At 42.3% G+C, this 16,257-nt stretch overlaps 1 pseudogene across 1 annotated transcript; it reads left to right on the top strand.

Annotated features, from left to right (window-relative positions):
- Positions 1-13,114: 13,114 nt before the first annotated feature.
- Positions 13,115-15,982, top strand: LOC147429817 (isoleucine--tRNA ligase, cytoplasmic-like; annotated as a pseudogene). The gene is made up of 6 exons (XR_015185903.1): positions 13,115-13,322; positions 13,556-13,572; positions 13,797-13,862; positions 13,944-14,087; positions 14,648-14,905; positions 14,981-15,982. The product of XR_015185903.1 is annotated as an isoleucine--tRNA ligase, cytoplasmic-like (transcript).
- The last annotated feature ends 275 nt before the right edge of the window (positions 15,983-16,257 follow it).

Raw genomic sequence — 16,257 nt, 5'->3', positions numbered from 1 at the left:
GTCAAAGTTTGGTTAGCATAATCATGCATTGCACCAGCAACTTTGATACTTAGAAGCATTCCATGCGCTCCATGTATATCCAAAACTAAGAAGCTGGTTTTAAGTTTCTGTTTACCCACTCTAATTTACATATTCTCACCTAGTCATGTGGCTTCAACTATCCTATAGTCAGCCATTTGTACTATGAATGGTGCTAGATTCAAATCGTGAATCCCTAGTTTTTGTCATAGATTTTCTCCAAGGATATTCACTCCAGCTCCCCCATCTAGTATTACTCTAGACTGTGGTTGCCGCTACTTCCTGAGCTTGTAATCAACTTGAATAATCAGGCCTTCATCATCCCTTATGGCTTCCAAGTCCACTGCTCTTACCTCGGCTTCTACCTTCCTCTTCTATCTAATGAACACTGCAACTTTTGGTAGTGTGCATCTAATGTCATCTAGCTCTACTATCAACTTTTGGATTTGCTCACAGACCTTAACATATATCTCATCATGTTTGATTATCAGCGAGGCTGAGGAACTGCAGAGCCGTGAGATTGAAGAAGCGCTCTGGTATTGATCCAGATAGACTCTGTCTGGTAGCCGCATGATCCTGTGATGATCTCTCCAATTAATTCTTCACCAGGTCAGAACCTCAGTCACTTCTGATTTGACTTGTCTTACTTCATCAACCAAAATTTCTACAACAGCAATCACAAATTCATTCATTCTAATTGTTGCTTTCTCCTCCCTTGTCTCCCTGAGTTGTTTCTCTTCCCAAGTCCCTAAAGGCTAAGGCTGTAGTTTTCAAATTATCCTAGCATTTTGAACAATCTGGCTATTTTGGCATCTTCTTTGTCAGGCTCTATGTAATCTTTGCCGTCAATTCTTGTTGTTCTCACCATTCATCAACTACTTTCCCTTTGCCTTTGCCTCCCATGTGGCTCTCTACTGCTCCCATTTCTTGGTTTCAGTAGCCTACTTTTGCTCAAGTTCTTCTAGAATTGTCTCAATGACTACACATCTGCTTCTAGTCACTGCCCTTATTGGCACTAGTTCATATGTTTTTTGTTTAGATCCTTCTACTTTGGCAACCTTCGGGCACTGAGATGCAAAACGGCCATATTTTCCACAAGTATAGCAATTTAAACTCCTTTTCCCAAAGTCAGCTCTCCTCTATCTCGGTCAGTTATCCCTTGGTATTTGACCGGCCACCTCTCGCACTCGTCGAGCTACTTGCTCCATCTGTCTTCATTAGTTCTAGGTTCGTCATTGCGATCATATATAAGTCCTTCCCTTTCTTGCAGTGACAAATCCTTATCCCACAATTGTTCCACACATGATGGTAGCACTTTATGATAGCCCTCTATGTTCAATTTCTGTATGTATGTTTTCCTTTTGTAATGCCCCTACAATGCAACATGCTTTCAAGATCCGACCAAATGTCAGGAGTCAGGACATTGGGAAAGATACCCTCTGATTCCATTTTGTCAAAATCTTGCATACTGAGAGTGATCAAACCATGATGAACAGATGCTAAGACTATCACAAATTGCTAAGGAGGGGATGGACTTCATTAAGAGCTTTGCACTTGCTGTACAAATTCAGAAGAGCATTTTTAAGAGAAGTGTTAGATTCAAATCCGGTGTTTACAATAAAAGTATGCACTCTCGTGCCTGCAATTAGGTATCCTTGACTAGCACATGCAGAAAGAGCACTAAGAAATGTCACATCGGTAGGGCCATTACCACTGTATTCCACTTTGCTAAATATGATCAGTGCACTTTTTGGGAGCTTGCGTTGTACATAGAAAGTCGTCATAACAATCAAAAGCACACTATCTTTGTCAATTGTGGAATCTAACACTTCACTTCGTTGCACATTCAACCGGACCATATTTTCCAAATAGTTTGACAAATGATGTGCCCGCTACCAAATTCACTTTATTGCTACTTACCACAAGTCTAACGAGCATTTTGAGGCTTTCTACTACATTGGTGCAAGCAAGGACTACATTTATCAGCAAAATTAAATCCGACAAGATGCTCTCTTACTGCATTTGGCTGAACAACTAAAAATATGTTTTGATCATGAAGTGGAAACCGAAGACATTTTGCTTGTGCATGCCTGCAAAAACATAGAATACCGTTTCTAGCTCGCCACAATTTCCATACATGATAAGAACACCAGTACGTAAGAAGATGCTCGATGTAGAGTCCCTATTTTTAGAATCACCATGGAGAGTATGTTCGATTTGAAGAAGAATAAAAAATGATGTGCATCGATTCAAAATGAAACATTCTTGCTTCTCTCTTATGGTTCCACATGCCTTCAAGTTGTTGACCCAAATTGCTGAAATTTAGAGAGAGTGCCATGAAGGCCACACACAGAGTATTGCGTAGAGAGAGAGAGGCGGTGCAGTAGACTATTAATTGATTGATATTTAATTCATGTATTTTTGTACATCATATAAGCTTCAAAGAGCGTGATCTTGAGAGGTGTGACGAATGATTCGTGCCCCTTAGTTTTTGGGCGATGGACAATGTTTTTGCTCGATTGGGCTTGAACTCCAACAGCCCCCCTCAAGCGTGATCGTGGCATGAGAGAGAGAGAGAGTCGGATTTTATTTGACAATGTGCATGTCTGTAACTACAACATTGAGTTTTTTTGTGTGTGCCTTGCGACACGTGCGGTGCATAAGTAAATGATACAAAATTTGATGACGAGGTTTCTATCCGGGATCAATGACGTGCTTTGATTGAAGATGGCCTTGTAGTGCTGACTTCTTCCTTGACATACGTGCTGTTGGGAATCATATCAATCATATGATCTTTTAGTCGAGTAGGAGGTAAGCCTTTAGGGAAAACAATCAGCCTGAGCTTGCAGAAATTCTTATCACTAAGAACTTCTATTGGAAGTCCATATCTTGTGAATACATTCTCGTACAAGAATTCAGTTGTGGTTCTAGCATCATTCTTTTTGATTGCCTTAGCCTCTGTCCACTTGGTCAAATAGTCCGTAGCTACAATAATATATTGAGCTTGACTTCTATAAGCAATTGATTGTATTGGCCCGACAAAATCTATGTCCCATTTTGCAAAATCTCTAGCCCCCATCATTGGTCTTAAAGGCATGCTATCTACCCGGGTTCTCAAATCTTGGGTCTCTGGAGTACTTGATCAATCTTTTCACACGTGTCAACTTGCAGTTGACGTTTGTACTCCGCTTTGGCAAACTTTTCCGCCAAGAATTTGTCCCAATCTTCATTCTTTTCTTTAGTTCCAACGCCAAATTTCAACTTTTCTTTGCCTACCCACCGAGAGGTGTTATCTCTGGTCTTGAGTTCAACTCTCCTTATCGGATAGATCTTTAAGGTCTCTTGGGATAGTTTCCTACGACATTCAAATACTGTTCTTCTTCTTCTTGCAGATTCTCCGCGAGAACCCATGTGTAATATGGGGTTCTTAATGGCTTATGCCCTGTAAGACAGAGCGATGAAGACGGGAGTGCGCCCGATGCGCGATGTTTGAAGGGTGGGAGTCACTAATATGTTCGGGGTCGGGGCACGAAGATCCTTTCATAGATATTAAAATCTCGAGTGTTCTGTCATGCTCTCCTCAAGAATCTGTGTGCGGATCGGATCCTCTGTAGAAGAAGAATCTTTCTGAGCTCTGATACCACTATAACGGGCTTGGACACTCCAAGCGAGAAATCAATATCAGCACACGAACAGGAACTTCAAAATCACTGAACTTTAATATGTACGAGCTCGTGCGACCCGCCTCCGACGAGTCTCGTTCGCTCTTACCAAGGGGTCATTCCTATACATTTTTTCAAGCTCAAACATGTGAGTATGTGTGTACGTACCTAAGTGTGTATGTGTATGTGTATGTGTATGTGTGTGTCAATCCTTAAATATATCCGTAGGACACATCACATTCTCTCTATCTCTCCCTTGTTGGCATCTCTCTCTCTCTCTCTCTCTCTCTCTCTCTCTCTCTCTCTCTCTCTCTCTCTCTCTCTGGCCTCCACACACACACACACACACACAGAGAGAGAGAGAGAGAGAGAGAGAGAGAGAGAGAGAGAGAGACTATGGAACATCAAAGTAATGAAAGCTCTTTGCTATCGTTTAGAGTGGTGGTGTGTATGAGGGAGAGGTACATTTGAGCCACCCCACAACTCCTCTCTCTCTCACACACTTTAACATGGACTCGAGTATACCAAGGCTCACTTGCAAAAAATAGAACTCAATGAAGTCAACTTCAAGTAATTCATGTACCCTACATCTTGCTCTATAACATCATTATCTACGCAATAGCATGTGGAAGAGGGATAGTAATGGGAACAATGGCATTGCTTATTTTATTGGTGTGAAATTAGGTCATGAACAAGGACAAAGTTAGTAACCGAGTCGATGTCTACACATGTCCCCCAATTGGCGCTTGTTGGCTTGATGCAAAGGGCTCTATCATGGTGGTGTGTGTACATTAAACAACTGAAATTGTAAAATTCCAGTTAGATCTTGAGCTTGCCTTTAAGAAAACCGAGAGAATTTCAAGTTTTTCTAGCCCTAATCTCTCTCTGTCTCTCTCTCGCGTGCTTCACTTAGTTGAAATTGTTTCCTTTGCATCTGGAGTCGATTGCATCATCACCATAGAAGGATCATGGCTACTGGTATGTGGAAGAGGTATGGTAATGGCAGCAATAGCATTGCTTATTTTATTGGTGTGAAATTAGGTGATGAGCAACGATAGAGGTAGTAACTGAGTTGATGTCATGGAATTAGGAGCACGTAGGCTACTACCAAGTACAAAAGGTGGGGCAATAAACGGAGAGAGTTTGCTTAAGAGCAAGGTGATATGCCAACAGAGCTAAGCATGGAGTCCCACACATTCCAAATTTGAATATGAGAGAGAGAGAGAGAGAGAGAGAGAGAGAGAGGCAACTCTGTTGCTATGTCAAGAGGATACTTGAGTGAGAGTCAAGGTGCTGGCTAGACTAAGGTTTTTATTGCCATAGAGTGTTAACGCCCTGCATTTTCATTTATCATCTATGTGTGTGTGTGGAGAGAGATGACCTGATTGTGTAGGTGTTTGTGCCATGGTCGAGGGACAGCCTAGATTCTCTCTCTCTCTCTCTCTCTCTCTCTCTCTCTCTCTCTCTCTCTCTCTCTCTCTCTCTCTCTCTCTCTCTCTCTCTCTCTCTCTCTCTCTCTCTCTCCTATAGACAATAAGCAAAATGGCAATAGGACCATGATGGTTTGGTATCGTGTGGCCCGGCATTCCCATATTCCAACTCTCCAATTGTTGCTCTTCTATACATGGCCAACCCATCAAAGGTATTGTGCACCCCTGTTAACCACAACTTTGCTTCACCATCTTTCCCTCCCAACCTAGCATAGGTACATCAACCCCAACTCCACCCCAATCTGAGGGATCAACAGGCCCAGTCACGACGTCATCCCAGAGGCTCTTGCTTGACAACATACAATAAGCAGAATGCTTGGAAAGCTTTATCTTAGGCTCGGCAGTAGTTGGGGAGGATTCCCAGCTTATGCTCATTGAAAACAACCCACTCGCCTGAGCCCTAATTGAGATTAAGATTGAGAGAGAGCGAGAGAGAGAGAGAGAGAGAGAGAGAGAGAGAGAGAGAGAGAGAGAGAGAGAGAGAGAGAGAGAGAGAGAGAGAGAGAGAGCTATGGTAGTGTGGAAGCCACACATAGGGAATTAGTGAGAGAGAGAGAGAGCAATGGTAGTGTGGAAGCCACACATAGGGAATTAGTGTAGAGCTCTAGTGAAAATCAGAAGATGGGAGCTCTTGTGCTTCAAAATTTGCTAGAAGCTTGGTAAAATTAGCCTCTTATGGAGGGTTGCTCTCATGGGAACCTCGAATCTCCATGTATAGCCCTCGAGAATGCCTTGGCCCAATCGAGAGATATGCTGCATTAATTATATAAGTTGTTGGCATCGGCATCATGTTGAGTCTCATGCTTTTTTTTTTTTGGGGGGGGGGGGTTTGAATAATATACCTGGCACTATATGGAGGGTCTCCCTCGATAACAAATAGTAAGCAAAATCCTTAGAATGCTTTATTTCAGGCTCGACAGCAGTTGGGGAGGATTCCCAGCTTATGCTCATTGAAAACAACCCATTTGCCTGAGGTCTAGTTCCTTGCCCTGGCCATGTTGTGGACACATGGATACAATATATGTGAGCCCTGCATAGAATGCCAATCGTAAATAGACAACCCCAACACCTTCCTTACTCTACATGCAGTACGTCAATATACTCGCCCAACTTGGCAATCACTACAATACCTCCGGCGGGACCCCACCCTACACCTTGTGTCCTATCAAAGAGTCTACATCCGCTTTCAGGCTTGCTCCACATGCTGCTCTTGAACCCCCTTTCTCTCTCCCCATGCGGGCATGTCAGCTCCTTCTCATGCCATGCTATGCTGATCCTCAAGCCCTGGTGGCCATCCTCAACACTAAAGGGCACGGGGCATTAAATGAAGCCCCAGAGGTGGGATCTACACTGAGAAGCTCGGGCACAAAAGCAGAGGCGCGCAAGGCCGTAGGATGCACCAGAAGTAAACTAGGACGCCGAAAAGTAAACTTGGACATGGGCACACCTGTCCACATTGACTTATCATGCGTTTGTTGCCCACCATGGTCAACATATGCGCATGGGGGGTTGGATAAGCCATGCGCCTTGCCCAGCGCCCACTCGGGTTCGAATCGTGCGAGCAACACCCCACGCCCCATTTTTTTGAGCCCTCAAATCTCCTTGAGATTCGTGCGCGCACCCTCAGCCGTAGATCCCATCTCTTTGCTCCCGTGCCCTTTAGTGCTGAGGGGTGGCCATCCCAATCCGCAGCACCTTCGAAATCCTGCAAACATCACCGTGCGGCGCCTCTCTCTCTCTCCCCACGCATCCCCCTCAGCTCCTTCTCATGCCATGCTGTGCTGATCCTCATGCCCTGTTGGCGGCCATCCCAGGCCAATCCGTAGAACCTCCGAGATCCTATAAACGTCACCGTATTGCGGCGCCATCATCTCTTGGCCACCTTGCGAGGGACCCTTTCACGCTATCTTTTGGCGACAGCCTCCTCAGCATGCCCTTCGACTGCACCCCTTTCGAGAACGCCAAAATGGAGGGGCATTGCATCACCATTTTGCTGCGCTCCCTCATGCAGCAAACATCGCATCACTATTTTGCTTCCCTCCCTCATGTGGTGTACATGGGAGAAACCAGGAAGATTGCAAATCTTGCTCAAAGGTGAGTTGAGCTTAGTCCTTTCTCAAAAGAGAACTTAAAAATTAAATTAAACAAAAATTAAAAAATTCAATAATTCAATACTTACCTTACCGGTTCATGTCCTTCCTCTAGTACCTCGAGGATATCCTTCACCAATCATCAAACTTACGAGCCATGTAAGAACTCATCATTCACGTCTTTCCAACAGATCGAAAATTTCCTCATCCGAGAATCTGTTAACTCACTTTCACCTTCTCAATCTCGAGAAGAATAATCCTCCTAGAAATCAATCTAGGTATTTGTCCTTGCGCATAATCCTGTGTTGTTAGTCCAGAGGGTATTAAACCTCTTGTGTCCTCCCACATAGGGAATGCCCAAGTCATAGAGCATTAATCTCAATGTCTTTCTTTCACAAATAGAGTCTGCGATCACCTTAAAGAAGGTTCTTGTTCCCTGTCGTCGCTCAACGTAGGCGGACGGTTCCAATCCGAAGATTCCTTGTGCACGGCGGCACTTCCTTCCAATCTTTTCCTCCTGCGAGTTATTATCACCAGCAGTGTTTCTCGACGCCCATTAGAGTCTCTTCCTTATAGAATCATAAAAAACGATTCACCTTGCGAGCATCAATGACGACTTGCAAAATCTCAGGAAGATAGGATTCTAGCCATAGCATTTTCTGAACGTACGTTCAAACCTGGTTCACAATAGAGCGAACCCTCTTTGATTCTCAGGGATGTTCTCCCATATGTAATTCTTACCATTTTGAAACAGTCGACGAACTATATTCTTACGAACATAATAGTTCGAATCTATTCCAGCAGCGTGTACATGGTACTTGACCTGCTCATGGAGAAACACACACCCCAACCAAAAGTTGCGACCGTAATGGTAAAGGCACATAGCGTACTCAATGATCAAAGACCATCAGAAAACCTCTTCTCCTTAGAGACTCAAAGTCCTTCTACCGAACACATCTCAAATAGAGATTCTTGTATCGAAATATCCTTTGCGTGCAAAAAGGCGCTCAAGAGAGTATAACAAACTCCTGTCCAGTTCCTGAAAAGGAAGTTGGTTCATCTCATTCCGTTCAGCAAAAAAAAAATTTGATTGGTAGATGACCCACCTTAGCATAGGTCTGCATCTTCGTGTGTTATCCATGTACCCAAAGGTGTACATAAGTTTCAGTGAGCCTGAGAAATTACCTTCCCTTTGTAAGATCCTTAGAGCGAAGACGCTCAACCTGACTATACCTTGGCTCGATCTTAGAGCAAAACCCTCTCCTTAAATAAACTAGGATTTTAGTCCTTGGATTCCTTGAGTTGTTAGGTGCAGCGGAATGATTGTTTGCGCTTTGATCAAGATGAGTGCTCCAAACTGTGCTCAAGGTTCCTTTTAGTTCTTATGGAAGGGAGAGCCTTCTGTTCTTAATGGAAAGTGCTATGATCACGAACAAAGTGAATGGACAATGTGTGTGCAAGTGTATGAGACTGAGAGATCGAGAGAGAAGAGAGATACGACACTAGAGACATTGTAAAACCCTCCTCCGAAGGCCCCACTCTCGTCGGCGAGAGTGGTCTACTTATTGAAACAACACGCGGCGTCTTCATCTTCATAGTTGGCTTTGCATGCATTTCTCGAACGTGAAGGTACTTGTATGAATTCCCCCCTTGAAGGAGAGAAATGCACCAGCGTCTTCATCTTTGTTTTTGTTAAGCACGGGAATGCTTGTATAGGCTTCTTGAAAATCAAGGAAGCAAATGTGATTAGTGATTGAACTTGCATGTAATGAGCAAATAAAAGTTATTGTATCGAGAAGTAGCCGATCATCTACTTCCTCCTTTTCATCTTGGATTGCTAGAGACATATATGTGTTGGGTGCATCCGTGTCCACTCTGTCAGCATCTTTCCTTGCGCTTTCTTGTTGCATGTCATATGCACTTCGTTCGGGCTCCTTCGGGGCTGCGTTCTCAACATCTCTCCTTGTGCTATGTTGGGCAATTTGTTGTCTCCACAAGCTTTCATGCTACTGTTTAGCACCTCCTTGAACTCCGAAGAAATTTTCTATGCACCTAGAGAGAAGAGTCACAATGCTCGTAATTTGCTAGCGAGGGCTCTAACTTCAAAAGAATTGGGAAAGCTAGCAGATCCCCCATGGGTCCTAGAATCGCCATGAGGCTTCAAGAGGGAAGGGTGGGATGGGTCCATCAGACTACCAAGAAGGAGGCTCTGATGCCATGCTGAAATTTAGAGAGAGAGTGCCATGAAGGCCACACAGAGAGTGTTTTGTGTACATCATATAAGCTTCAAAGAGCGTGATCTGGAGAGCTGTGACGAATGATTCGTGCCCCTTAGTTTCTGGGCGACGGACAAAGTTGTTGCCCAATTGGGCTTGAACTCCAACACAAATGATTGAATTTGGAGAGAAGCCCTCCTGTCCCATTTTATCATAAATCTATTGTGCTTCCTTTGCCAAGTTCACGATTAGCATAGCATGAAATATCACATCATCTCGATTTTGAAGCTTGTTAGAAATATCATGGGCTTTTTCCACCTAACCGCACTTTGTGTACATATCAACCACAACACTACCAATTACAACAATTGATTTTAATGATTCAAGCTCTGCAGTCTCCTCGCACACTTCTTTGCCCTTGTCTTTATGCAAAACATATGTTGCTACAAGATTGCAAGCTGCAAACAAGTACAACAAAATCATGTGGAGCACCCTCATGCATATGTAGTTGTGCAATCATCAAATAATTGCATACATCTGCACTTTCCACTAGAGTTTCATGCTCCTCTTCCTCACCATACCTCTCAAAAGCTTGCCCAACCCTTTGCTATGATTGATGATCCAACACATTCTGATGCAAATTTTCATGCATAAGCTCATTGGCAGGCCTACCTTTCTCCTAACACTCATCTTTGAGGATAGATTGCTCTCCTTGGCTGGCAAGCATGTCATCTTCATTTTGCGATACACTACTAGTGGTCTTCCTCCCCATTACTAGCTTCAAGCAAAAATCCAACTTGTAGAGCTCTTTCGAGGCTTACATGAATTGCCTTATAGTTGAGGCCATGGCACAAGATACATGTACTTTGCTGCCGATCTAAAAGTCGATGCCTTGATGCTGTATCTCCAATTGGTTAGTTGGAATTACGCAAAGGTGTCTGCTATGAGCTGCTTCCAAACCCTCGAAATGCATTTCGGACCTGTGTGTTGAAATACACAAGGTTATTTGCAGAGGAGAAAAAACTGCAATAGTCTTTGATCGGCTCTCTCTTAGCTTGGAAACACTAAGTTGTAGGTGTTTGTACGATCTTATTTATTGCATATAATAGCAACATGATTTACATTTAGTAGTTCCATAGTTCAGGCCAGCTTTGGCTGAAACTCTGGAATATGCAAACCGTAGCTATCCATATCAAGAGTTGTGAACATGAAATAAACAAGCTAAATAATTGATGCCTATGATTTGAAAATCATGATTCTCCTTACAGTATACTTGAGCAATTTGAACAAAAAAGGCTCATTTTATGCGATAACATGAAGGGTTACCTGACTATAACTTGTGTACAAATTCCAAAGCGGGCAAAGACTAGAAAGATGGCATGTGTTAGAATGACGATACCAATTGTTGGCCCTTGGAGACCCATATTGTTCCTGGTCTTCAATGTAGTAGAAAATCTTGATATTGGTACTGACTATAGCACCATTAGGTTCTATCGAGCGAGTTGGTCCTTTTATCAGGGTGAGATAACTCATGATGTAACAGAATAATTGGGTCGCAATTCCAATGAGTTGGGAAGCTGTGCCTTTGTTGTAACCTAGCAGAGAAAAGAAGTTGGGAAAGCCTTGTTTGATGGTTTATGAGAGAGGAATATTCCTCCTGATTGAACTCTAGGTTAGAGATGACCATAGTACGAAGTAGTGAGAAGAGCTGATTGAGATTGTAAATCTTGATATTGGTAGTAGCTATAGAATCATGAGGCTCTATTCAATAAATTGGGCCCCTCATCAAAGTGAGATAACCCATGGTGTGGCGCACTTGATCCTCAATTTCGATGAGTTGGGAAGTTGCACTTGTATTATAGTCCAAGAGAGTAAAAAACTTGGGGAAGCCTTGTTTGGTGGTTTCTAAAAGGAATATTCTTTTTGATTGAACTGTAAGCCAGAGGTACCTATAGTACAAAGTAGCAAGAAGAGATTGAAACTTGTTGCATAGATGATGATGTCTCTCTAAAGAGAGCGCGTCTCGTTGAGGAAGATTATGTTTTCATGCATTTCGAGAATGTGGTTGGTGATTAGTTGTACGTTGAAGCGAGTGAGAACATGGTGGAATGAGCTAGAAAAGAGGACTTCCTTGTATTCCAGTTTATATTTGGGCTCTACCTTCTGTCTCATGCCTCGGTCTTTGATCACCCCATGCATGTCTCAAAATAGCCCTTTGGGTGATTTGAGGCCAGAAGCAAACACTTTAGCGTTTCTTGCGTTAGAAAGAACAACGAAGAGAGAGGGCTTCACTAAAAGACATAGAGCTCCTTCACAATGTGAGCAATCTCTAGCGCAATTCATATGGGACTAGCTTCAGTGCTAGCCACAACGACAGTCTTGCCCTGCATCCAAATTTCATTTCCTCAAGATGGAACCAAAAGAGAAGGCAACATACGATTTGATTACACTACAATATTACCTTCAAAACATTGCATATATCTGAGTCGCAAACCTTATCTTTAAACCAATGCTACTATTCCACAAAATGGGGTGAAGTGAATGGCTTGCAACTTGTCTATGTCCTTGCTCAAACTAAAGATTGAGGCTTCAAGAGCCACCCACAATTCAAAGATTCCACTTAGTACTTGAGTTTTAGCAATTCAAAGATTCCACTTAGAACTTGAGTTTTAGCTTAACCATCCAAAATAGCAAACTACAAGAGCAAAGAAATCAAAAATGAAAACAAGAAGAAATTTGCAAGAGATTTTAGACATTCTTAATGTAAGAAACTTTGACTCATGAGCTTCGTCACAATATGATTCGCAAGATGTAGCAAATGCTAGAATGTATCAAATGCTGCAATGCATCAAAAACTGGTTGGTTCTCTCATTTGGGTACTCAACACTTGATTTGATGTCAGTTTCCCGATGGGACTTCTTAGTTCTTTCATGTAGAAACTCACCAAGTCACATTTGAAGCAGGATCTTTGGACTCTGCGGTATTTGAAGGCAACCAAGTCATTAAGCATTCACTATGCAGCTGGAGGTACAGACTCCTAGCTCATTCTACGAGGATGGAGCGATTCCAATTGGGGTGGAGATCCAGATGGACAACGATCAACTATAGGTTACACCTTTTCAACCCTCTTTAATTTCCAAATCCGAAACTTCCGTTAAAAAATACTTCAATGACACTTTTAGCAAACCTACAACCACTATACAGTTCCTCTACAGATAGAATCGGAATACAAGTATAAAGAGAGTTGTAAATTCTTGTAGATAAGCTTATGACAAAGCATAAGAAAAATTATATGTTCGTGCTTGAAATACACTGAAACTGATATCCTCCAATTTAGTTATGTTTTACAGTCATGATTTATTGTTTTCGTGTACTATAGTTTACATGGTTCTCTACTGCTTGTTTCTTGGGATAAAATCAAAATCATTGTATATTCTTACTTAGAATACACACCTACCAATGTTCTCTAATCGAATTACTTTCACATATCAAAGTTGAATATTTTCCCATACCACACTTTATATTATTTGCTACTGTGAATCGCCAAGCATAAAGTACATCTCTATGATTTCTCACACATACAATTCAATAACATTTCTAACCAAGAACTTCACTTTTTAACGACCTTGTTATTTTACGGGAGTGGAGGGCTTCGTAAGCTTCTGCTCAACTCAATACAATTTCGCTCTTTGTGTCACACGCACGCGCACACAAAACATTTTGTCGTGAGTAGCTGCATCGCCATGGAGGACGTGTGTGAGGGCAAGGACTTCAACTTTCCGCAACAGGAGAAAAGATCCTTGCCCTTTGGAAGGGGCTGGATGCATTCAAAAGACAGCTGGAGCTGTCTGAGGGCAAGCCCCGTCATGTGACTCGCCATTTTCGCTGGGACTGCCATGGCCTCCCATGAGATCAACCAAAAGCTTAATATCAAGAGCGTGAAGGATGTGTTGAAGATGGGAATTGACGTCTATAATGAAGAATATAGAGCCATTGTAATGAGATATAGTAAAGAATGGGAGACTGTTGTCACACGTATGGGACGGTGGATTGACTTTGAGAGTGACTACAAACTTTAGATCCCCGAGGCTTCAAGGTATGCATTTAAGTTATTTATGTCTGCAATTCTTGTTGAGTGAAGTATAAGGAGTGCTTCAAATAATCTGTAATAAGCTTATTAAAAGTCAGGCCTTCATTACCAAAATTTCATTAAAAGCCAGAACTTCCAAAATTATGGAAATGGCTCTTTTGTTTTCAAGATACATGTATCATGGTGTTTTATAAATTTTGATGCAAGTTTCTCTATGGGGTTTGATGCAGGTCATGCCTTACAGCATAGGTTGTAACACACCCCTTTCAAACTTTGAGACGGGATTAAATTACAAGGTATGATCCTTGCAGTTGATGCTTATTTCTGGGGCTTGCGCTTGTTTGCCTATAAACTGGCGCTTCCTCCTGCTTTTTCAGGATGTATCTGATCCTTCCGTTATGATCAGTTTCCCATTGCTGGAGGATGCAGATGGAGCAGCAATGGTAGCTTGGACCACGACACCATGGACTTTACCAAGCAATTTAGCCCTCTGTGTGAATCCAAACTTTAGTTATGTTAAGGTCAGCTATAAAAATCATCAGTGGTAGCCAAGTTATACTGTTTATTGTTTTTCTTGGATTTTCTTTGATGATGGAGTCAGTTCTTCAAGATGACGGCATTGTATTGAGATTGTCTGAAACTTAGCAATTTTCTTTTGAAGTATTTGTGTGGATCATATGTTTTTGTAGTCTGTGATAAGCATTAGAGCCTAGCTTTTTCCAATGCCAACTCTATCCTGATTCAGTTTATCAGCACACACCATGTATTTGCCCAAATGAAATATCTGTATCTGATAGCAGCAATTCGCTTGTTTTGTATGATCCCTTGTAGCCTTGGAAGTTCCTGCTTGCTGGTTCGAACTGCAAGTGCCCAATAATTGCAATCATTTTGGAAACTATAGTTCCATTGATGATTTTATGGGCTTCCTATATTGTGCTTCTGCAGCTCTTCCAGGTTTCTTTGTGCTGGCAGTGCACAATGAGAAGTATAGTGAGCTGTACATAAGTGCAATAAAACACTTGGGCACTAATTCTTTTTTAATCACTAATGAGATCTATAGTTGTGCTTTTGTGCCTGCTAGGCTCAATGCAAGGTGACGGGGGACTATTTACATTGTTGCAGAGAGTCTTCTATCTCAGCTACCAACTTGAAAAGCCAAAGTAGGGGTGCCAAATGGTGATGTCCCCAAGGTGATGGACACAGCCGTCAAAAGTGACAATCCCAAGTCTTCTGATAAAAATGGTGGCTCAAGCAAGGAAAAGTCTGGAGAAAAGAAGGCTGATTCTGGTGGCTATACAATTTTGGCCCGATTGAGTGGTTCAGAATTAGCTGGAAAAAGGTACACGGCAATAAGTTGTTGTGATTGATCTTCACATTGAATATCACTAATAATGCACTGTTTTTTTTGTCGCAGGTACCAACCTCTTTTTGACTACTTTTTGGAACTTTCCAGCGTAGCCTTTAAGGTGCTGTCGGATGAATATGTCAAAGATGACAGCGGCACAGGGGTTGTACACTGTGCACCAGGATTTGGTGAAGATGATTATCGTATCTGCCTGAGTGCGGGCATAATTGGTTCGGTAAGACCGTCTTCCTGGTGTTGCTGACTGTTGTATTTTTGCCATACTCTCTTCCCCACATGACATTATTAGAGCAGAGTGCCACCGCCCAGGCTAATGGAGGCTCTCTTCAGACAGGATGTTTCTTAATCCAGAGATTGAGGGGAGCTATCGTAGGACAGACTTTCATACGAGCTCAAGGCATCTAGGCCACTGGTAAAGGCACGTGAGAGTAGATCATGGTATGGTTGAGTACACATGGTCTGGGTATAGAGCAGCTTCACCTTTCAGTATGACCCAGACTCCCCATTTATATGCCTCTCACATAGCGAGGAATTGCATCCTCCGACATGATCCTTGGTAGCTACAAATTTGAGAGGCACCCAGACAACCTCTACTATAGAAGATAAGACAGCCTCTTCTATCGAAGATAGTGAAATATAGGAGCATGGCTTCAGCCAACGGCCAAGTTATATGGACACATATGCCACATAGTGCTAGAGTGGCGATTGGACAGCTTAGAGTCTTATCTCACGACTAGAGATTGAGGTTGGGCGGGTAGCAAGATTGACAAAGAATGGAGGATAAGTAGGGTATGTGGACTTTGGAGGTGGGGTGGAGAATGAGGCTTTTCACTGGACACCTTATACTTGCAGTGCTATTGGAGTCGAGGGACGAGAGCCAGCTTGGTTGCTTCTTACTGGCTCTTCTCTAGTCACCCACACACCCCTGTGGAGGGCAAGAGTCATAGCTCATGGACTTCTTTCAAAAAGCTGCTCGAGTTCTACTTGTAATAGGCTTGGACACCCAAGCGAGAAATATATAGCAAGACATGAACAGAAAGTGCAACTAGTGAACTTGAATATATATATATATATATATATATATATATATATATATATATATATATATATATATATATATATATATATATATATATATATATAGAGAGAGAGAGAGAGAGAGAGAGAGAGAGAGAGAGAGAGAGAGAGAGAGAGAGAGATGAAATTATATATTAACGTCTTCAAAAGGCCAAAGTGACCTATGAGACAAAAGAGTTTACAAATGGTGAATCTGATAGAATGTCTTTGTAAAAGACTGAAAAACTGAAACTGAATTGAGCTAAAGTGAA

This window comes from Adiantum capillus-veneris, chromosome 22 (assembly GCF_014529385.1).
Source record: "Adiantum capillus-veneris isolate H3 chromosome 22, ASM1452938v2, whole genome shotgun sequence".
Classification (NCBI taxonomy): domain Eukaryota; kingdom Viridiplantae; phylum Streptophyta; class Polypodiopsida; order Polypodiales; family Pteridaceae; genus Adiantum; species Adiantum capillus-veneris.
Note: the sequence above shows the minus strand (reverse complement) of the source record. Positions and strands in the feature narration are given on the sequence as shown.